The 24,548-nt window shown below is 44.9% G+C and overlaps 1 protein-coding gene across 2 annotated transcripts in view; it reads left to right on the forward strand.

The window, feature by feature from the left end:
* MYOZ2 (myozenin 2) overlaps window positions 1–24,548 on the forward strand; it is a 201,131-nt gene that overhangs the window by 59,322 nt on the left and 117,261 nt on the right. The window lies entirely within an intron of this gene.

Below are 24,548 nucleotides of genomic sequence, written 5' to 3' on the forward strand. Positions count from 1 at the left end.
GATTTAGGAATACCGGCCTTGTTGCTGACATAAAATTGTACCAATCATGGTGAGAGCTTTGGGCACCAGCACTCATTATTTTACAAACTAAGCACTGGACAGATACCTATAATGAAGAGCATAGCTGCATTATGAAGGACCTTGAACCTGCCCGGGAATGCTTCCATGAAGCCTAGGCATAGTATGTTGTTTTGACTTTCTGATAGATAAGGCATAGGAATCTTAATCCAGTGAGATACCCAAATTCTTTGCTCCTTGTGAACGGGCAGAATGCTGTCACTCACAGTGAAGTGAGGCAGTGGTTGAAGTCAGTTGACCCCTTTGTACATACCGTATGCTATAGTGGGCAGAGGAAGAATGCGAATTATACAATTACAGACAAATGAGCGGAGAGCTCTGGCTAAAAGCCTTTATAAGTAAGCATATTTTACATAGAATTCTAGTAAAGTCAAAAGGTCTTGGCTAAGGACAGACCTAAAAAACAGGCTGACAATCTATTTTTACATATGTTTGTTTTTTAGTAAATTTTCTATCATTTGCCTCAACAAATCCAGTAGTGCATGTTTATAGATGCACACTATGCGGATTTCTGAGGCTTAGAAAACTGAATGTTGTATTTGTAGCAGTTACGAACTGTACTTTAGTCCCTAAACTAAGACGGCTGACAAAAAAAAAACATTATGTAAAAATGGACGACGGGTGAGTAAGTATAGCAACTTGAGGGGCATATGTATACTCTGATTGCACAAAATTAGCATCATTTTCTTTTTACTCTAATTTGGTGCAAAACGAACTCCACATTTATACTTTGGTGCTAGACCCGTATAGTGCCAAATTTATGGAGTTAAGGTCATTTTTGGGACTTGGAAACCTACCTTGCCTTAATGAGATGCAAAAAATGACTCTATGGCCTTAACAACATATTTATACAAATGGTGCACGGGAGGGAGGAGGGATCAAAAAATGGTGCAAAGCTTTGAACACCATGGAATAGGCCCACAGGTGCCCTCCCCAAGTCCCAGGGACACCCCCACCCACACCAGAGAGACAGCAGAGGATCCCAGGTAAGTACAGGTAAGTATTTTATTTTATTTTTTAAAGTGCCGTACGGGCCCCTGATATGGGCCCCCGTACATGGCACAGGAGGCAATGGCCATGCTCAGGGACCCTGGTCCCCTGTGCTGGCCATTGGGGTGGTGGGCATGACTCCTGTCTTTTCTAAAACAGGAGTCATGTGGTATGGATGGTTTTGCGTCAGAAAATGACTCTAGGCCAGTGGTTCCCAACCTTTTGACTCCTGAGGACCCCCACTGAATCACTACTAGAAGCCAGGGACCCCCAGGCAATTTGAATAATTTAAATTTCAAACATTAAAAAAGTAATTCACACAAAATACATAAACAAGTACACATCAAACAAATACTCAAATTGCTAATGATATAATTATTTTATATTGAAAAAATATGCAAAAATCTAAACATTTTAATGGGAAGGTCGGTGCTGCATCTTGGCAACTAACCTTTCAATATTTGGTTTTGTTTAGGAAGGCTGAATCCTCAGGTCAGATTCTACATCTTCCAGGCGATTTCTGTTTTTATTTTTTAGGTATATAAGATCTGAGAAAGCTTTTTTCACATAAATGTGGTGGGGAATGGAAGTAAAACCACAAGAGCCTCTCATATCGCCATAACCTTTCTGTCACATGTAATTAATTTGTTATATAGCACCTCTCATACTCTTTACAGGGGACTACAAGGTGCAGGATTTACACGTCATCAACACTGGTAGGCATTTTCTTAGAGGGCTTGGTCTGGAAAAGCACAAACTCAGGTTTCAGAACATAACAGTGGTTAGTGTTGACTTTAAGAATAATGTATTTCTACGAAAGCAAACCCTTTTTTTTAGCAGCATAAGGATAATGAGAGACTGGTTAAAACAAACTTTCTAATTTGTGCCATGCAATTTGCATGCAGCCCTTTGATGGCAGTTCATAGCTCACTCTGCTATGTTATGATTGTAATTTATAAACTGCATAGTAACAAAAGAATCTCTGTAACAAAAGCAGTAGCCCACTGTCCTATGCACATAAAATACCATTCTTTGCAGCAGGCATATTAACCGTGTGCGCTACCTTAGATGAGTCAGAATTGCCACTAGACAAAACTCCCATCTTGCTCCAGCAGGTACATTAATCACCAGAGTTCTTTTATGTTTTCTGGAAAGCTGCTGGTTGTACACTGAACTTTGAGGGCTTTTACATTGCTGCACAAATAAAAACACAAGTTACTCTTAGAGACCCCAGCTGGAGAAGTGCCTTTCTCCCGGCCCAGGCCTGCAGACCCCCTGGGAATGTGTCACGGACCCCTGGGAGTCCGTGGACCACAGGTTGGGAACCGCTGCTCTAGGCAGTTTAGAATGATGTTTTTTTACTCTAACCTGCCTAACGTAATTTTTTGGTGGAAAACCCCCTTCTTTCATACAGCCAGCCCCACCGGACTAACGTCATTTTTTTTACTCAAGCCTACCCTTTGCACCGGCTTGCACCATTCCATAAATATGGTGCCCAGCTGGTGCACTGAAATGGTGCAAGCCGGTGCTAACCTTTTTGGTGCAAAACTGCATTAGTGCAGTTTTGCCCCAAAAAGTACAAATCAGGGCCTAAGTTCTTTCTTCTTGCAAAGCATATCAAGCAGACCAAGTTTAAATCCTAATTGTAGTAATTTAAAATACATGGCTTAAAGTAGAGACCTTGATAGAATCCTCCTTTAAAAGATAAAATTCGTATTACTTTTCAAATCTGGTTTTGTTCTTCAGAGAGGAATTAAAGCGGATGGTGTAAATTAACAGGGAAAGGGAACTACCCCTAAGTTCTGTGAATGGCAATTTATTTGAGCTCCATAACAAGTTCACGTTTACATTGAAACGTTCTGCTTGGAGAGGGAGTTATTGACAATTTTTTTAGGGTATGTGTTTCTTAAGGTCTCTGGCACTTAAGATTAAAGAGGTTAAAGAAAATAATTTGAGAGGTAACAGAATTCCAAATTTATAAGTCGCAAGTGGTAGAAGCGCAATATGTTTCTAAGGCAGGAGGTAGACTTAAGATTAATACAAACTGTAGTAGTAGGACGCTTGAGAGCTAGTAAGAAACAAAGAAGTGATTGAAGCTTACTGTTACTTTGTGTACTTGCAAAATGAAAAGGTGTCTTAACAGGTGTGCAATTATGATCTTCTGCAAATAGTATTGTTTTTTAAGCCTAGTAGATACATTTTTAGGGTCAAGGGCGTAAGCGCTCTGTGCCCTGTTGTAATCTCTCTGTGGGCTTTTAACCATGCCCATGTCACACCCATCAGTTTGGTTGGCTTGTCGGCTTGCCTTTTTAAATTCGCTTGATTTCATTGGTGAAAGGCATGCATATGTCATGCCTTTTACTGTGTTTAGCCCTCCTCGAGAGCACCGGTAAACTACTGAAAACATAAGATGCTCCATGTTTTCCGAATGGCTTCTGGACTACCTTTTCTTTTTATTTCCCACAAAACCCTATCTTGCTGGGCAGTAGTCGAGTGTTTTGCATAACATAGACCCTGTTTCATGGATAATTGCACTTTTGCGAGTTACATGGATAATTGCACTTTTACCAATATGTTTGACTCCGAGCAAACTTCTGTTTCCCTTTTTGTGTCTCCTTCATGCTCATGGCAGCCATCGGCTCGCTTATGTGAAACTGTTTTACTTGACAAGAAAAGTGCGGTTAGGTGTTTACAATGCTAATAGATCTAACTCGAGCAAATGCAGGTCTCAGACTCATTGCATTGCAAATGCTTGTTAGTTTTGCTGGAAGTATTCACTGTCCTGAAACTGACATGTAAAGCCAGTGTGATTCATTTTTCTGCTACGGGTTGTAAATTGTTACCTCTTTTATGAATTGGTTGAAGAAAATTCTGACATTGCTGAAATGTTGGCACCAGGGTTCCCCTTCACACAATATGTGCATGCCAGGACGTGGGGTTTTGACAAACGTTCCTCTTGCTAGGAATAAGAGTCCATACTGTCATAAAGTTTCAGCTATAAAAAGGAAAATATGGCACACTGCCCCAATAGCAAAATATTAAAGGAGACCTGGAACTTTACCAAAAAATCACCCGCTCCGGCTGCCAGGAAAATTAGTCATCCTTCCCACAACTGGCCATCAGCTCAGATAGACGACACACCAGGGCTGCAACTCTATTCTAAACCTGAAACAAAACTGGAGCATTTGTAAAGTGCACATTCATGCACAAGGAGACTCTTGGCGCTATTGACACATAAGAGATGTTTACTGTTACCCAACTCAATAGTACTCATTTTTATCAACGTTTGGGGTTTGCACCTTTGACCATGAGGCTAACCACAGATTTGTGAAGTGGATTCATTTGTAAACTGAAACACTAAGGGGCATATTTAAGAAAGGTAGCACTGCACACAGTGCAGTGCCACATTTCTTCGCCCCTTGGCTCCTCCTAACGCCACCATGTGTGTATTGTATTTAAAATTTGGTGCACCATGGTGGTAGTCAGGGGACTAGCAGCATCATTTTTCATGCTAGTCCGGAGCTTTGTAGGAGTAGCGTCAAAAATGTTGACACTAATCCTGCAAAGCCCATTGTGGCCCCATTGTAGTCATTGGTGTGCCTCCTTTTAATGCATTCTCTGATCAGGCGTTAAAAGTGCACCAAAAAAAATGATGCAAATAAATCTCTTTGATTTCTGTGCGCCATTTTTTCGGCCCCCCTAATGGGGGAACGCCCTCTTTGCATACTTTATGCCTGGCGCAGGCATAATGTAGCGCAAAGGGTTACAAAGTGGTGCAATGCATGCATTGCGCCACTTTGAGGATAAAGTGCAAGGATTTTGGTCTTGTTGGGCCACATTAGTGTAAACAAATTGACGCTAGTATGGTGCAAGGAGGTGCTAAGGGCTCTAAATCAAGCATAACCTGTGCTCAATACATCACTCCTCTTTTCCTTATAATACAACTAAAAGAGGGAAGATTTCCATCCACTTTCAAGACCAGCCAAGCCTCCCCCTACTCAGGAAAGCAAACCTAGACATGAACAACCTCCAGAACTTCAGACTAGTTACAAAACTACACTTCCTGAGACAAATTACTTGAAAAGCTACAGCTAAACAAACACTGACCCATATATATCCAACGACATACTGAATAAATGTAATTGTAGATTCAGATCAAAACACAGCATCGAGAAGGCCACACTTCAACCCTGAATGATATCCTAAAAACCATGGACAAAAGCCTGCTTACTAGTATTTCCACTTCTGTCGGCAACATGCAACACTGTTCATCATGGGTACGTTCTCAACATTCTCCATTTGATAATTGGTATAGACGGTAAAGTGCCATACCAGGTCCAATCATTATTATAGGTGAGATCTCAGTTCATGAAGACTGACCCTGTTAAGTCATCACCATATTCCATAAACTGAGTGTACCCTTAGATTCAGTTGTCTGACCACACCTCGTTGCATATAACGTCTAAGTGTGACGTCCAAGACAATGACATTTCCATACACTTGATAACACTCAATTCTATCTAAAAGCTCCAAATCGTAATGCTTAACCACCATATAATCCTAGAGAATTGGCTGTCTGCTTTCGCTCTAAAATGAACAAAAAACATGGTGGAAATTTTACTTCTGTTCTTCAGTGATTCCCCTTGCAGTTTAAAAATGTTTCACGCCCTCTTCCAGGATGGCATTTCTCCATCACTAATTCCATTCACCAAATCTCTTGGTTTCACCATCGATCCGACCCTCATTCTGAACGAAGATGCCAGTAGGTGTGTGAAAATGAACCCTACCTATTTCACCTGTTAAAGAAAATGAAGGCTACCCCTCCTCCCCCCCACACAGACCTCATGGCAGTAATCCAAGCCTTTCTGTTCTCCCACCTCGAAAGAGACAATGCTGTCCTTGTCACCCTCTCCAAAACCGCTACCGATTGTGACACCAGTGCAAATAAAATGCTACAGCAGGCCCAATGCTCAAACAACTTCTCTGGCTACATTTATAGGACCACATCAACTTCAAAACAGCCTGCATAACCCATTGCACGTTCTGTGCTCCTCTTGAATGCTCCTCTCTGCGAACTGCAGCTGAATGTACCCCTAATTCTTCGGGTTACAGTATTTCTTCTCATGTTCATTTCTGTAGTTACCTGTGTTATGGCATATATATGGCACTCCAACAACCCTGCCAGAAGGTCCATTCTATACCCAAAAGATAAATAAAATAAAAAAGTGAACCTGCATTTACCAACCAAATAAGGCAAGAAAACCATTTCAGTGTAGGACATTAAATGAGCAATGAGCCACTGAACCGCTTGTTTCATGCCTGTTGGATTTACTGCCATTTTCCCACCCATTTACAAACATTCCAACTGCTCTGCTTTAGGATTGGGACTTTAAGGATTATTGGAGCCCCCGACACACCACCCCACCGCCCACCCCCACACTTTGACACCTACTACCAGTTAGGACGTGAGTACTAAAAAAACGTTTTAAAATGGTCCATTGAGTATGGTTTACTGCCAGTTGGTTTCTTTTCGCTGAAAACAGAACACTCTTTCGTACTTCTTGGCCAGAGCCTGGTGCCCACCCCCTCAGGCAATAAAGGACAGCCCCACAGTTTGAAGACCTCAGCTCTAGGAAAGCACCTTTCACAAACTATGCAATTTGTACATGAATAGAATGTGTCACAGGCTGATCCACGCATACCCTTGCAAACAGCTGTACAGAATGTAAGGCCGTACTACAAACCTCTCCTAGAGTGACACTTGTGCAGATAATCTTAGCGTGCAGCACTTGAACATGACAATAGCTACCAGGTAGGTCTGACGTTTCGAGTTAATGCGGCAAGAGAAGTATGTATAAACCAATCAACTCTTACTGTTGCTGAGTGTCACCCATTTCTTTTCACTTCTGTCGTGGGTAATTACGTGGATTAGCAATTCCAAGTGTGAAAAAATGCAATTCTATGGGATGTTACAAAATCAAATATCTTTCTTGTTTAACCAGGTACTGACAAAGCCAGTAGATTTGGCGTTCGCAGTAAGTGAAACTGCTTCTTCTTTGAGTGGCTTGTGTATCGTTATGTGTATAGGTGAGTGAATAATTGAGGGAGCTGGTCAAAGTATAATTGTTTGGCTGAGTGAGTGCACAGATGGACGAAGGGAAGAATTAGTTCATGGGTGGGTGAGGAGTGGAGGGATGGACAATAAAAAGAATGCAACAGTGAATGAGTGCATTGAGGAATCAAAGAATGATTGGCTGAATACATGGATGGATGAATTGGAGGATTAGTGATTCATTAAAACATGCACCCAGTCATTCACCTATTTATTCATCTATGCACTCATTATTCCACCCACTGAATCTCTCAGCCACTGATGCATTTACACAGCTGCCTTTACACAAACAAACCAATCAATGAAAAATCACTTCTAATAATAAAAGAAAAGGCAGACCTCATAGTTCAAAAGAAGTTTAATTTTGAATTATTGAAGAATGAAGACAAACTTTCTGTCTACCAGGGATTCTGAGAAAACACAGTGGGTTGTCAAAGAAATAATGCAGTCCTAATGGTTGTGTACAAAAACTCATTCCTCCCTTAATGGGGAGATGAAATGTTGAGTCGGCTTCTCAGGAGATATGAAGCTATGAGCTGCAATTAGTGAACTTTCTGCTACATACCAACCTTTGCCCCCCAAACACCCCAGAACTGTGTAGGAAATGAAGGCTGGCATTAAACTCTGTCAGTCAAATAGCGCCATGAAAGGCAGAATGTCTAGGTCAAGCTAGCCATCTGAAGTTCGTCTGTGGTCTCTCTTGGGATAAGTGCTGCCAAGGCACTCTTCTGAAGTCATTACTGCTACACCCAGGTACAAACCTCAGGGGCGCAGCTTCTGGTAGGGGTGACTGAAGTGGCACACCCCAAAAATAAATACTTTTTTGGCTTGGCAATTGGGTCAGGGAGTCGTGAGTCAGGTCTGCTATGCCTTTGTTGTTTTTTCTTGTTGTTCTTATTTCCTTTAGAGGTTTCAATCTGTTAATTTTTGGATGAGAAACTTAAATATGTATATGATCGGTTTACCAAAAACTAGTACATCTGCACCCATAAAAGTACTTCTTGCATGGATGTCAATTTACTACTGAAATTTGCAAACATTGGCAGAAGGTTTGGAAAGATGTCCCAGCCTCAGGTTTTGAAGCATACTGCTGGCAATCAAATACCCAAAAGAATGTGGGATATATGCTTGCACATAGTCTAAGCATTGGCTATTCCTTTGGGGACATTCCAACCATTATTTTTCCCGCCTGTGCCACTCTAGACAGAGGTCCTCATTTAGAGTTTCATGGACGGAGGAAAGGGAGACAGAGTGTTGAAAGACTTTACATCAGCCACCCTGCTTTTAATTCACCCATCAAATTCAGGAATACAGTGTCAGGACCCACCAGTATGGCGGTTCCTGTCAGTGTAGGAATAGTTTTAATGGACAGCTCCATCAAACATGACAGCCAAATGTCAAGTTTTTCCAAAGTTTTTTATTTTTTAAAAGCAAAAGTTTGTTTCTGAAAAATTGGTGAGTGGGTAATTTTTCTTTCTTTTTGTTTTTTAACTGTCGATCACCGCCAATGTGTTCGTAGCAGTGATGGACAGTAAAAAAAAAAAGCAATCCGACCATCGATTCTAAATAGGGAGGATGGTCAGACAGCTTATCTTCGACGACTTCTACTCCATCAGGTCAACAGCAGAAGTTGTACAGAGACAGAGTACATTTTGCTGCATCACTATAAAACTTGCGTTCCACTCTGTTCAAAATCGGGTGAGTGGACCTTGAGATTGTCGGATAGGATATTCCATCACTGTTACGACAGAGTACCCTGTCCACCAAACTCTAAATCAGCCCCACCCCCAGTTAATGCACATCTGTACTGATTTTGCTCCTCATAGGAAGAGTCCATCCTGAACCCTGGTTATCTCCCCATTCACCCTTCGGCCCACTGCTTTTTTAGTTGGGAAATTTGAGATTCACAGTCTTTGACTCTCACTGACTAAGCTACACCCCTGACAAAACTGACCTGACACAATCAGGAGTTTCAGCAACAAAATGACCAAACATGAGGCACTTTAATACTCCTGTGGCTGTGGGGAGCAGAGTATCATGATAATGGTTTGTACATAAGAAATGTGATGCAAATGACAGATATACTACACCTTAAGTACCCTAGCTGCTGCATGACAGTTTGAGATGCCAAATGTGCAACGCTTTGTATATCAAATAGTTGTGGACAACTCCTGTTCTAGTTGCACAATGTGCACTATATTGAAAGTACAGCTTCATCACTCTGGCGCTCCCGAGCCATGAGGCCTATATTGACACAACACAGCCTTATTTCTGAAGAAAGTGCTGTGCAAAGAAGAATGAGGTGACCACTGGTCCTTACGTTCATGACTTTCATGAACAAGAAATGCTGAATATTAAGTGTGCAAATTGAGTCCTAGGCCTAATACTTGAGTAATACTGGCAAAAATGACAATGTTGAACTGTGTTCACACCAAATGCCCCCCTTTTATACGTATCCTAGTTTTCCCCTTGGAATCTGTACTGAACAAAATGTACCCATGGGACCTTAGCTGTTTTTCAGCAGGAATGTTGCACGCATTGGAGAGTGCATAATATCGCCCTTGGCCAAGGTCCTTAATATTTAAGCAGCACTGTTTCAAAAACTTACATTTCTGCACTGCGTGACAATGCCAAACGACACAGTTTAGCACTGATTGTAAATTAATGTAAATCAACCAACAATATATGCTGAACAAAACTTAAACAAAATAAAAGAAGGAAACTTAATAGTGGGGTTCAAAGAAATATCATGGTCTAATGAGTTTTTGTGAACCTCAAATTGGTGATTTGCTCTTTGCCCTATTTCAAGTGTATACAGAGCTGTGCACTGTAAAGTGGCGAACAGAATAGTCGCCCTTTCTCTTGAGGCCTTTATGGCTAGATTTACAAGGCCCCAGCGCAACTGGAGCTTCACTTTTTGTGACGTTCTGGTGGCGCTGTGCAGTGTGCTGTATTTAGAAGGTGGCATTAAGCCACTTTTTGTGTCTTAACACCACCCTGTAAATATGGCCTCTTCACACGCAGCACTTTCCATGGAACGGGCGTGCAATGGGTGTTGCTGTGGGCGTGTCAGAGTCACACCCATTGCATTTTGATCCTGCCCCAGATTTACGATATTTCATAAATTTGAGGGAGTGCCAAAATATAATGCCACCCCAGGGGTGGGGTTAGCATGGCACGAGGACAAATGCTTTAATTTCTCCTCGTTTTTTGCTCTTTCTATGTGTGCTGCATTCTGCTGCACACATAGAAGGAGCAAATAGCCATAGAAGATTGTTTTGTGCAGGAAGGTGTCCCTTCCTGCACAAAAACAACCTCCACCTCAATACAACCATCCTTGCACTGTGGCGCAAGGGTAGCTGCGTTGGTTAAAAATTGTATTTTGTAACTTTGCGCCGCTTTTGCGTCAAAAAGCGGCGCAAATGTGGCGCTAAAAAAAGTATAAATATGGGCCTAAATTGGGGAAAGAAGAGAAGGCTTCCATTTAGAAGTCGTAGGTGTTTTAGCTGCATGGAGCTGCTGATTAGTCTTTCTGAGCACTGCCATTTGGTCATGTGCTAACTTGAGGGGATGAGAGATGGGACTGCTGTCTCTTGTTCACAGTGTCAGGGGTCCTTTAGGTGACTTTTTCAACCACTGCTAAGTGTGGCAGGTGTAAAATGCTCACACCTCTTTATGCTTATGTTGTGGGTGTTCTAACCTGGAGATGGCCCTGCTGTGAGGAGCGAGCATCACTCTACACAAATGCCAAGTCTGGAAGACAGCATGAAAAGGACATATGAAAAGAAAAAAGACCCAAACCAGATCTGAAAGTGCAGACAGAGGCTACACATTGTTGTTTCAGTTCCAAGCTGTCCTTGGCAAGGAAGAGGTGCTCCACAGAGCTGACAGTCAGCCTCCAAGAGGTGAGTGAACACCACCTGGAGTCTGACCTGGAAGGAAGAGCTGTCTTCCTATACTGAAGCACATGTAAGTTAACCTGCCTGAGAAAAGGGGGGGAAGAGTGAGCCAACCCTGCAGGATGTGCTACAAGGGAAAGCAAGAATCAGCTGACTCCAGAGGTGTGCATCTATCAGCGCAGAAACAAACAAGAGTGAGTGATTGATGTGCTCCTGAACTGAAGTGTCTCTCACTTGCAGTGGCCTGTGCTGCGGCACTGCCCTAAAGTGTATCCTACGCAGACTACACAGCTGTGATTCTGAAGCACTGTTGAAGTGCCCAAATGTACTGCACAGCTGTGATATGTGACCTACACCACTGTGTCATCTTAGATAGATGGAGCCCCTACTGTGTGAGAAATTCTGACAGCACCTTATGACCTCTGACCCCCATCGACTCATCCAATGCACAGAAGAGGACCTTCGGCCATTGAGGAACCATCAGCGACCCCAGAGCCTTCCAACAGGCAGTCGGTTGTATGACAGAAGCACGCATGGCAGAACCACGCATGGCTTAACAACGCTTTACCACGCATGCCTTTACCACGCATGCCTTTACAATGAATTTCATTGTAAATGCATGCTTAGTAAAGGTATATGTGGTTACGACATGAGTGGTTGTGTGATACAACCCCCTTGACCACTCTGACCCCCGCCCTAAAGCCTAAAACCTACCCCAGCCTGTCCTAAAAATTACCCCAACCCTGTCCCCCTCCTGAACCCTAGAACCTACCCCACCCTGTACTAAAACGATCCCACCCTGTCTAAAAATTACCCCAACCCCCTGACCTAAACCCTAAAACCTACCCCACCCTGTCCAAAAACTACCCCGCCCTGTACTAAAAACTACCCGACCGACCTCCCCCACCCTAAACCCTAAAAGCTGCCCTGCCCTCTCCAAAAAACTACCCTTTGCAGTCCTAAAAACTACCCTGACCCATCACCCTGAACCCCAAAAACTACCCGGCTCGGTCCTACAAACTACCCCGAACCCTAAAACCTACCCCACTCTGTACTAAAACCTACCCTGACCCCATCCCCACTCTAACACTGAAAGTTACCATGCACTGTCCTAAAAACGACTCCGCCCTGTCCTAAAAACTACCACGACCCCCCTGCCCTGATTTATAAAAACTACCCTGCATTGTCCTAAAAACTACCCCGACCCCCTCACCCCCACCCTGAACCCTAAAAGCTACACTGCCCTGTCCTAAAAACCACCCCGACCCTCCTGCCCCATCCTGAACCCTAAAAACTACCCCACCCTGTCCTAAAAACTATCCCACCGCCCGAACACCAAAGCCTACGCTGCCCTGTCCAAAAATCTACACCAGCCCTTCCACTCCCACCCTGAACCCTAAAAACAAGCCCACCGTGTCCTACAAATAACCCGCCCCCTGCCCCCACCCTAAACCTTAAAAGCTACCCTGCCCTGTCCTAAAAACTACCCCAACCCTAGAACCTATCCCGCCTGGTCCTAAAAACGACCCCACCCTGAACCCTAACAACTACCTCACCCTGTCCTAAAAACTACACTGAACCCTCTCCCCCACCCTAAACCCTAAAAGCTACCCTGCCCGGTCCTAAAAACTATCCAGACCCCCCATCCCCACCCTGAACCATAAAGCCTACCTTGCCCTCTCCTAAAAACCACCCGCCCCCCCCCGCCCCGAAACCGAAATCCTACCCCACCCTGTCCTAACCCCCCTCCACCCGCCCCACCCCCACTTACTCAGCCGCCATGTTCCTCTCCCGGCTGTTCCCGCTGTGTGCCTGAACCATGCATTTGCGTGGTTCTGGCAAGCGTGGTAACGCTTGCGTGGTTACGGCTTGCATGTTTCCGGCCTGCGTGGCTCCAGACGCGAGGAAAAGGCCATTTCCCCAGGCAGTCCCCAGGAGTGGTATCACACCTGTTAACACCGGAGCTGGATTGACGCTACATTTTCCAGTGAATGGTTCTCCCAGTAGAGAGACCAGATGAGTGCCGCACACCCCACCATAGCTGGTGGAGGACTAAAAGACTTGTATTGATGAGAATGAAACTATAAAACTGAGTGCACACACTGTAAACACTAGAAGGCTAGCAATTCACCTGAAACCTGACACACTATCCATAAACAGAGTTAAGGTGAAGTTGGGAGCAGCAGGAAAGGGGAAACATATATCCTGAGTACAGTTGCCCACGCCAGAGAATTAATGTCTGTGTATTGTATACTATTTCGGTTTTGAATGTATTACTGTCCTTTCTTCTCTAAAAAGATAAGCACTCAGTTGGACTGGGTAACTGTTTAGTTCTGAGATTGATGCACCAACACACTACTTCCCTGAGAAGCCTGAAACTGCTTGTTGTCGCTGCTACTGGGAGTAAAGTGCTGAAGGGTTTGTACTTGTCCAGTTTGCAAAGCAATAGTAGGTAGGACCTGGGACTCCATATGTAAATGTCCCCACACCTGTTGAGCCACCTTTTGCTCTACTGCCCCGGAATGGGGTCTGACAAGAAGTACAAAATAGTACACATATACATGACTCATGCATTTGATGGGACAACGGTTTCTTTAGGTTTCCTACACTCCGGAAGAAGTGAGCAGGGGACCATTCCCTTTCAATGATAGCTGCTAATGCCTGGAATGCTTTATGAAATACCTAAAGCTAATCAAGGGCCAAAACTCTTTTATGAAACTCCTTAAAACAGCTTTATTATCGCACAGGCCTAAGAGTTGTGCCCTAGCAGAACCGTATTCTTTTGCAGTGCCAGGAAGCCACTGGCTGAGGTCAGTTTTCTTTACAGAAATCCTAATGATATACCACAACAGTAAAGTCAGGCCTTGATACATGGTAATTCGTCGCCACTACAACAATAGTTGAAGCCCCTGCTGGCTGTTTTAGCAAAGAGGTCATGGATTGAATGGGCATGACATTGGGAATACTTTCTATTTATACAGAGTAGGTACAATGGTACAAGCAAGAAGCGCATTAAGGCTTGAATTGACTAAAGTCTTCGGTTCTCGCTATATGATACCATTCGGCAGCAATGAACATCCCTATAAAGTTGAACATCCCTATAAAGCACACAAAGTCATCTAAATCATGGATCTAATCACTCACAAGCGTAAACTGCCTGACTCCCTGTGTCGAGTTTGCTGTTACAACACCAACCTTAAAACCATGCGCACCGAGCCGAGGCTGCCAAAAATCAGAAGCCAAAGAGACCTTAGCATGTCTCTATCTTGTATATATATATTTTAAATATTCTGTGATGCCACTCACTCTGTGCTACATTTTAATTACCCCGAGTGTCAAAGGCCTCTTCCTACTAGCAAATATCTGAAGCGAGCACATTTAAATAAATGCCTAGCCCACTCACTCCCTTTAAATTGGGATAATTCACGTTCCGGACAGTATGCAGTGCAGTCTGTGAACGCCCTCGAGTAATTCTTACGTCATCTCAATCACTTTGGGAACACACTGTCTGCTGCGCAGTCGGAAAAAATGTCCTTGTCTGGAATGTCACACAGGTTATGTAAGAAGCGTGCGTCACGCGAGCCCGCGTGTATTCAATGACTTTAACGAAACGCACAATGGGCTCTGAACAAGGAAGTGTTTATTTTACTGCGAACACCAGAGCTAAAATCTTTCTCAGAACAGGTGCATGGTGAGCTCAGTGCCAGCTTTGTCATTCTACCACGTGAGCAGGGCCGGCCCTAGCTCTGGTGGCGCCTGTGGCCACAGTGCGTTTCAGTGCCCCACTAATGACCACCTCCCTCACGCATCAATACCACCCTTTAACAATGCCCCGGAAAGTCTTCTTAAATACTCTCTCAGGTGCGGTTAATTAGTTTTACATCGCCATGCATACCAATGTAAGATGTCAGAGCACTTTACATCACAGGCACATTACCCAGAGACAATGCTCATACATGTGTAAATCAGTGAAGAGGAAATGTTACATAAGACAGAGGACTACAAGGTATAGAGTCACATGTCATCCATACTGGCAGGCAGTATAGTATGAGTGCTTAGTCTGGTGAAGCACAAAGTCAGAATTTAAGAAGTAACACCATAGTTAGAGTTTTTCTTTAATGATAATTGTTTTCTACTCAAATGAACCCTTTTTCCAAAGGTTAGGTTGAAGAATGACTCGGGGAAAAAATCATAACTCTAACCTATACTTTGAATGCAGGTCTTTGATGACAGTTAATTGCTCACTGTTCTATATTAGGATTAATCAGCAAAAGGACCCCTCTTGCAAAATCTGTAACCCACTAACCCAGAGGTCTCCAAACCTTTTAATGCCGCGCCCCCCCAGTTGAAAAATAAAAATAATTGGGCCCCCCTCAGAATTGTTCACAATTATTTTATAAACATGGCAGTGTTTAAATATGTCTAAACCTATTCAAACATTGCAGTTGAGTACTGTTACCGTTTTAAAACTGCAATAACATGCTTCTGCTTAAAACAAAGGCCTGTTACCTGTATAATATTTATTTTGGCCAGAGTCTGGGGCCCCCCCTGGGATCACTTCAGGCCCCCCTAGGGGGGCCCGCCCCCCAGTTTGAAGACCTCTGCACTAACCTATTCTCATTACATGCACTTTGTGATCTGCATGGTAGACCTTCTTTGCAGCAGGCAAAGTAACCCTCTGCGCCAGTGCTACCTTGGGATGAGCCAAAACTTCCACTAGTCAAAACTCCAATCACACTCCAGGAAGAACATTAATCACCAGAGTTATCATGAAAAATGTATTGTTGGGTGAAAACTGCTGGAGGCAAGGAATGCAGCAGCAGATGCTTTTAAAACTATAATATACTTGCAAACAGGTAGCCCCTACCTGAAGTCGGTGTCGTGTCGGTAGACACGCGAACACATTGGCCTTGTCACCCACATTCAGAGCGCTCACGCAATATAAATGAGGCCAGGAAGAAAGCGTAGTTTGTATGAGGCTGCGGCCCAGCGGTCGTGGTCACCCGTTACTCCTTACTTCCAACTCTGACCGCGCCCGCTTGCCACACCTTATTTATTGGGCTTCACATGTGACCCCCGGGCCACAACATAACTGCGCAACAGGAGGGGTTGCATCTGCAACACTCCTCGCATCGTGAACAAGATAGTAGTGCACGCAATCCCATTTCGTCACGGGCGCGACAGTCCATTTGGTAACCGGTGTGAGAGCACTGGTTGCACCGCCCTAGAGCCAGCCCTGCAGGTGAGTATGCTTTGGCTATCAGTTATGTATGCTCATAACCATCTTTTATGGAATTTCTTTGATTTTAGTGGCCCAGAGGGTAATGTTTTTCTTGCTCTATCACTCGTGATCAGGGCCAAATATCCATAACTCTGTCTCCCTCATATGAGTGACTAGAACCACAGAATCTCATGCAAAGCTCTTGATATCACTTCCTTTGACATCCCTCAGTGACATAGACCATTTCCAGCTGGGATATTGCCACAATGAGCTTTCAGGAAGGCTTCTGTACCTCACATATCGCGCTGCTAATACTGTAGACCTAATTCCATATTCTGGGTGGCTCCTATGAATGGGCAGCACCTATGGATTGAGACCTAGATCACAAATTGGTACTCCATAAATCTCACTCCGAATGCCAAGGGATGAGTAGCCCTGTACATTTTATGTAATGTCAGGTTCAGACTGGCCTACAGGGCAATCTTGAAGTGCCAGAAGAGCTTGTCTTACAGGTCAGTGTATGTGCTGTTTTATGGCTGTTTTTGGGCATGTTTTATGGTCTGGTGGGCCTGTTTTTTCTGCTGATTTCTCTAATACTAACACAAACAATGTCTACAGCCAGGACAGATGCGTGCAGTACCCCATACCTTGAAAAACACATACTGCCTGTCTTTACTTGTTGAAAACTGCACTGATTTGCAAATGTGCTATAGGGAGGCCACTTTCAATTTGGTGCTTATTTTCCCCCTGTCCAACACTGTGTAACACCTACTCTCAGTGCACAAATTTCACTGAGTTGACTGAGATTGAGACATGAAGAATAGTCAACATTGCCTGATGATAAACCCTGTGGTCACACTTGTGGATTTGTACCAAATAAATCTCTGTGCTATCCAGGAGCCCCCAGATATTTCAGACAAAATACCTCTTAATGCCTTCCTGAGCAGGGACCTGGGCAACCGTCCCTCATCACCACATCTCACTTTTAACTTCCACCAGGGCTCAGAGCCAGGAACCTATCTATGCTCTTACCATGTCCCAAAAGAGCTCCCACTGCCCCATTTATCCCGCTCTTGACTTACGGGACTCTCTCCCAGGTCTCACAGATTTGAGGCTCTACATCTTTCCTCTCTATCAGTTCTTGGCTCTGAGAGAACATCCCACAATAACTCCTATCCAAGGAATGCTATGAAACACTCTCTTGGACAAACACGTGGTACGAAATAGACTCTGTGACAAGGCAGCAGTGCCAAACAAACTCACAGACAAGAAAAACTAACAAGAAATTGTCAAATGTGCTCCATCGCCTCAACTGTCCTTAGTATACCTGAAAGCATTGGGTCTGATTTCCAAACTGCACTTTGAAGTATATTTTGTACTCCATGTACTGCAGCGTGCTATGTACAAATTACATGCAGAATTGTCAACTCTGCATTACCTTTACATATGTCTGTGGAGTTCTCTGCCCAGACTGCGGTTTTCACTGTCTACCCCTGCCACAGCCTGGCTGTAAGGAGCAATGAAAACTGCATAATGCTTCCCTCGTCATGGGAGAGAACTCCCCTGGTGAAGGGATCCCTTCTTTTTTATATTAAAAAAGAAAACCTAACTTCAGGATTTTCTTTTTGAAAAGAAAAAAGAAAACGGTTTGGTGCAGGTCTCCCTCATGTTGACAGAGCCCTGCTCCAAACTGCAGCAAGCATTTGCAATGCAGTAGGTCTCACATTTGCTTGAGTTAGAGCTATTTGCATTGTAAATTAATAACTGGACTTTTCTTGCCACATAAATTGGTCAACCCAGACTCATAATTTAATCTATTCCTGTCATATAATTCAAGTGGCCCAGCATTTAACTGAAGCACTTCCATTTACCTTCTTCATCTATCTTAAAACATATACAATTACCATAAAAACCATCATTAGAAATAAACTTTTTGGCATTAGAATGTAATGCTTAAAACACCATAATAAAAATATAATTTGGGACAGATTGGAGGGTGAAAGGAAAAACGGAGTCAGGAGTAAAGATGGAGAGGGCAAGTGGCGTAGTAACAGTGTCAGGAGTCCTGGAGTAAGAAAGTAAATTGGTTGACTGGAATTTTGGTAGGAAAATACAGCAGTAATTAGAGTTGAGTGAGATCCATAGGTCTCTGGGCCCCGGTGCTGCTGCACCTGTTTCTCCATTGATAACTAGGCCTCAGGAGAGAAAGCAGATAGGGCAGAGCAAGAGAAGCAAAAGGAATACAACAGAAAAAAGGAAGAAAGAGAAGGGGTTGCAAAGAAATAAAGAAAGAAAGAAGGGAAAGAAAGCATGAGAAAATGAAAGCACCACTAAGCGAAGAACTAGAGCAAACATGTGTGACTAAAGAAAAAATGGAAAGGAAGCTAGTGAACAAAAAATAAAAAGGAAAAGATAATGAAAGAAGTGTGAAACGAAAGAGAACAATGAACATTAGAGAGGAAAAGAGAGATGGTGAGAGAAACCAGTAGCGAAAGAACCAGGGCATGTGTGTACTGACACATTTTCCAGAGACAAAGAATAGGAAAACCACTTTGTCACTTCGGGTTCTGACATGTAACTTGTGGCTTCCACATACAGATGGGGAAAAAGAGGGATTTATAGTAAAACATGATTTGACAGGTAAAGATAAGAAAAACACCAGAGAAAGGAAGGAAAAATGATCTAAAAAAAAAATGAAAGGATGCATGCCGAGTCAAAGGAAAGAGAAAATAAAAAAGACAAAGAAAGAATGAAGGGGAGAGAAAAAATAGTGAAACAATGAACGACTGGTGGAGAAGAAAGACAGGAACGAAACAAGGGTAGAACAAACCACATTTTTGTGAGTTTGAAAGAGCAGGTAGCCAGAGGAAGAGAGAAATTTAAAAAAGGGAGAGGAGTAGAAATAAACAATTGAAAGAAAGAGCGCAACTGTTAATGTATATTTTAAGAGTTGGAAAGCGAAAAGTGGGGGAGAAAGAAAATATTGAGAATAAACAGAGTGAAGGAAAGAACAGAGTTAGATAGGTGAAACGGACCCTCCCAAATAAAGATGGCAGCTAAGAATAGATTTAGTTGGCTCCCCCACATCCTCAAAAAGAAGTCAGATTGTGGAACAGTAGGGGGAAAAGCAAAACAGCAGGAGGTGCATTAGCTGAGTTGTATGTCAACCCTAATACAGCAATATTGGGGTGCTTCAGACCAGGATTGAAGGTATAGACAGAGCTGTGTCCCGGCCCAGTGCTGGAATAACAGAAAGGCAGAAGGAGTGGTGTGTAATTCCTGGAATTTGAACAATGGGGTGCTGCAGGTTGGAGTTGGGGTGCACTGACAGAGTTGTATGTGGGCTGCAGTACTGGAATAGTAATGGGCGCACAAGGTTAGAAGTGAGGTATGTTAATGTAGCTATGTGTGGAACCTAGTATTGGCGTGCCAGTGTTGCCATCTGTTAGACTGGAGGTGCCCTGGTGAAGCTGCGAGTGGGGCCCACCATAGGAGTAGCATTGCCTCTGAACCACAGAAGCGAGAAGTCCTGGAGGGCATGTGTGTGAGCCTTAGTACTGAGAAGAAATGTGCACTGAATGTTAGAATTGATGGATTCTGGCGGAGCTGTGGTCGTTCCCACCAGCAGTGGTGTTGGATGTTAGATGAGAGGTGCACTGGCTGAGCTGTGTTTTACTCTTTTGGTTCCAGTATTGGCTTGGCTGTGGGATTGAATATTAGAACTGAGCTACTGTAATGGAACTGTATGTGAGCGGAGTCCCAGTATAGGAAAGGAAGTGACATCACAGAAGTAGAACTAAGGTGCACTGTTGGAGGTGTGCCCGAGGTCCCAGTACTGGAACAGCAGAGTGTACTGACTGTTAGAACTGAGGTGCTCTGGCAGACAGTGTGTGTGGGGTTCTGGTACGACTGAGGGGCCTGGAGTATTTGAACTGAGGTGCACTGATGGAGCTGTGCACGAGGTCCCAGTACTGAAACAGCAGAGTGCACTGACTGTAAAAAACGATGTTCTGTGGCAGACAGTGTATGTGGGGGTTTTGGCATGGCTGAGGGGCGTGGAGTGTGTGAACTGAGGTGCACTGATGGAGCTGCCCCGGAAGTCCCAGTACTGGAACAGCGGTGTGTACTGACTGTAAGAACTGAGGTACTCTGGCAGACAGCATGTGTGGGGTTCTGCCATGGGCACGACTGAGGGGATTGGAGTGTGTGAACTGAGGTGCACTGATTGAGCTGTGCCCGAGGTCCCAGTACTGGAACAGCAGTGTGTACTGACTGTAAGAACTGAGGTGCTCTAGCAGGCAGCATGTGTGGGGACCTGGCAAGGGGCAAGGCTCAGGGGCTTGGAGTTTGTGAACTAAGGTGCACTGATTGAGCTGTGCCCGAGGTCCCAGTACTGGAACAGCAGTGTGTACTGACTGTAAGAACTGAGGTGCTCTGGCAGACAGCGTGTGTGGAGTTATGGCACGGGCACAGCTGAGGGGCTTGGAGTGTGTGAACTGAGGTGCACTGATGGAGATGCGCACGAGGTCCAAGTACTGAAAGAGGAGAGTGCACTGACTGTAAAAACTGATGTGCTGTGGCAGACAGTGTGTGTGGGGTTCTGGCATGGCTGAGGGGCATGGAGTGTGTGAACTGAGGTGCACTGATGGAGCTGCCCCGGAGGTCCCAGTACTACATCAGCAGAGAGTACTGACTGCAAGAACTGAGCCGCTCTGTGTGAGGTTCCTGGCACTAGCACAGCTGAGGGCTTGGAGTGTGTGAACTGAGGTGCACAGATGGAGCTACACCTGAGGTCCCAGTACTGGAGCAGGAGAAAGTACTGACTGGAAGAACTGAGGCGCTCTGGAAGATGTGTGTGGGGTTCCTGGCACTGGCACAGCTGAGGGCTTGGAGTGTGTGAACTGAGGTGCACTGATGGAGCTGCGGTGAGGTCCCAGTACTGGAGCAGCAGAGAATACTGACTGGAAGAACTGAGGTGCTCTGACAGACAGCATGTGTGGGGTTCCTGGCACTAGCACGGCTGAGGGCTTGGAGTGTGTGAACTGAAGTGCACTGATGGAGCTGCACCTGAGGTCACAGTACTGGAGCAACAGAGTGTACTGACTGGAAGAACTGAGGTGCTCTGGCAGACAGTGGTTGTGGGGTTCCTGGCAGTGGCACGGCTGAGGGCTTGGAGTGTGTGAACTGAGGTGCACTGATGGAGCTGCTATGGGATCCCAGTATGGAGCAGAAGTGGCACTATCTCTATGGATTGCGGAGCTCTTGTAGAATTAGTAAAGAAAATCTAAGCCAAGGAAGGGCCAGGCAGCTGAGAGAGGGTGCAGAGAGCCCACAAAAACTAAGGCCCTCACTATAACATTGACGGTAAAAACCGCCTACTGCCACGGTGACATCCGCCAAAAGACCATCGCCGCGGTCATAATATGGCTACCAGCCATCCACCATATTATGACTACAGCTGGATTTCCGCCACAAGAATGGCAGAAATCTGGCTGTGGCCATACCGGCCAATGGCGGCAAGGTGACGCTGCTACCACCAGCAGCACCACGCCAGTAGACTGCTGCCAGACGTGTAATGACAATTAATACGGCCTGGCGGTGTTCTGCTGCTGGGCGCTGCTGGCGGTAGCAGCGTCACCTTGCCGCCATTGCCGGAGGATCCCCTGGATCCAGGTAAGTCGGGTCTCCGACAGGGGAGGGGGTGGGGGAGTGTTGTGTGTGTGTGGGGGGGGTGAATGTATGTGTGTGCGTGAATGCGGGTGTGTAGTGAGTGTTGAATGCATGTATGCATGTACAGACGTGTGAGTGCGTGTATGTTGTGAAATGTGAATGCGTGTATGTTTGGATGTGTGTACAGATGTGTGTGATTGGATGTATGCATGCGTGTGTGTATGTGTGAATGAGTGTGTGTATGCGTGTGTGTGTGATGGGGAGACCCCTATCAGTGACAGGCAGGGAATTCCTTCCCTGTCACTGTTATGGCCTACCGCCATGGTTTTCGTGGCGTTATGAGCGCTACGAAAACCATGGCGGTAGGCAGGGTCATAATCCCGCAGGCAGCACTATGGGCGGCCACTGGGCTGGAGATGGACATCTCCAGCCCAGCGGCTGTTACTGGAGTGGTACATTGGCGTGTTGGCTTCAGCCAATCTGCCAATGTCATAATGTGGCGTTAAGTACCACCAGCCTGTTGGCAGTACTTACTGCCACATTATCGACGACCGCCGGGGTCATAATGACCCCCTAAATGTGATCAAGATAACAGCCTGATGTATTGCCTTGTTGATAGCTAAGCTAGGAAAGGATGCTCTGCAAATGAAAAGGGAATCTTCCCTGCACAGGAGTAGGAAACAAAGTTATAAAAAAAAAAAAAGTCCCTTACAGACCAGATAAACAGGACAAAGCATAATTATACATTAGTTGGCCCTTGCTTTCGCACAGGAAAAGGAGGGACAAAGAGGCATGACTGACTACTAGCAAGCAAGGATTTTTAAATGACCCGAAGCTAAAAAATTAAATAGTTGGAAGCCCTCAGAAGAAATATACTTAAAAGTATACAAGAGGTCGTATGCTTATGCTCAACCTAAAAAGCATTGACAGGAAATGCCACAATAGCGGTTCCTGACAATGCTTTAAGAAATGGCTGCCTGTTTAGGGGTCATTTCTAAATCTGGTTGATGGGATGTCGGCCAGGGTGACAGAGTAATTTACTCAGTCGCCCTGACGGAGAAACAAGACGTTAAATCTGGCCTTAAGTGTCTATCTGTGAGGCAGTCATTGGTTATTGGGCAGTATCCTTTTTGGATATCGTCATTTACAATTAATGTCCCAAGGCCCCTTACAATAGTATTGCAACTCCATTAGAAAACCAGGTAACTCGCTATTTGCTTTGACAGTCCGGGGTTCAGCTGAGTATTCAAGACTTACTTCAGGAAGAGGTTGGAGAAAACATCTCAGATACTCCAGTAAATAACACTGCATACATTCAGCATCCAGGTAGAAAAACATCTTCCAAGAAGAATGAGACTTTAATTTAGTGCTAAGTAAAAATAGTCATTGAAATTAGGGTAACAAAAACTCCAATGGTGGTAGGACCGTGTGGGTCAGACATGTGACCCTAAAGGTTTTTACAGTGTTTAAGCACTAGCCACTGTAGGGAGACATTAGCTGATGGGCCTGTCTGTATTGGGTTTGATTTGCGGAACTTCGGGACTCTGGTCTTTTAATACGCTGCCCACAAATAGTGCCTTATGTGGCAGCTGCATGGAACAGATGTACCAGACACAAATGCTGCAAGGGTAACAATCTTGCATGATATGTCTGGCCCTATATTTAAATGGTTCTGATCCTGGGTGCTAGACTGAACAACTCAGTGTGCTGAAGCCTCAGCAGAAGGTCCAGCATAAGGAGTAGACAAATAGCAAGATGTCTCTGAACCCAAACTCCTCCTAAACAGTGCAATTAACAGCGCAGTTCATGATTTCTTTTTTTGGGATCTCTTCTGAAAAGTGATGCAGGGCCGTTTCGATGACAGCTACGTTATCAGAGCAAAAGGCTCTTGTACGTCTCCGGTAATAGACATTTCTGCAAAAGAAGCACCCCAGGTTCAACGTCCTTTGCCCCAAAGAGCCAAAGTGAAATCAAAATATATGAAGTGGGTGCCCAGGGGCGTAGCTTAGTCAGTATGGTTTTTGGTGGTTGGGGGGGAATGAGAGTCACATTTTCCTGCGATCAGACGGGCGTTTAATGTTAAACTACATTATACGACAAAGGGAGTGGCTGAGCGGGGCTTAAGGGGCAGTGGAAAGGTAGAGGAATGCGATTTGGTAGGGTATTGGATAACAAAAAAGACACTATTTTGTAAAATAAACATTCTTGGGGGCTTTCGAAACAGAGAGAGTAAGGCCCTCATTCTGACCTTGGCGGGCGGCGGAGGCCGCCCGCCAAAGTCCCGCCGTCAGGTTACCGTTCCGCGGTCGAAAGACCGCGGCGGTAATTCTGACTTTCCCGCTGGGCTGGCGGGCGGTCGCCTTCAGACCGCCAGCCAGCCCAGCGGGAAAGAGGCTTCCACGATGAAGCCGGCTCGGAATCGAGCCGGCGGAGTGGAAGCTGTGCGACGGGTGCAGTTGCACCCGTCGCGTATTTCACTGTCTGCGCAGCAGACAGTGAAATACATGTAGGGGCCCTCTTACGGGGGCCCCTGCAATGCCCATGCCAGTGGCATGGGCACTGCAGGGGCCCCCAGGGG

The sequence above is a fragment of the Pleurodeles waltl genome, chromosome 1_1 (genome assembly GCF_031143425.1).
Source record: "Pleurodeles waltl isolate 20211129_DDA chromosome 1_1, aPleWal1.hap1.20221129, whole genome shotgun sequence".
NCBI lineage: Eukaryota > Metazoa > Chordata > Amphibia > Caudata > Salamandridae > Pleurodeles > Pleurodeles waltl.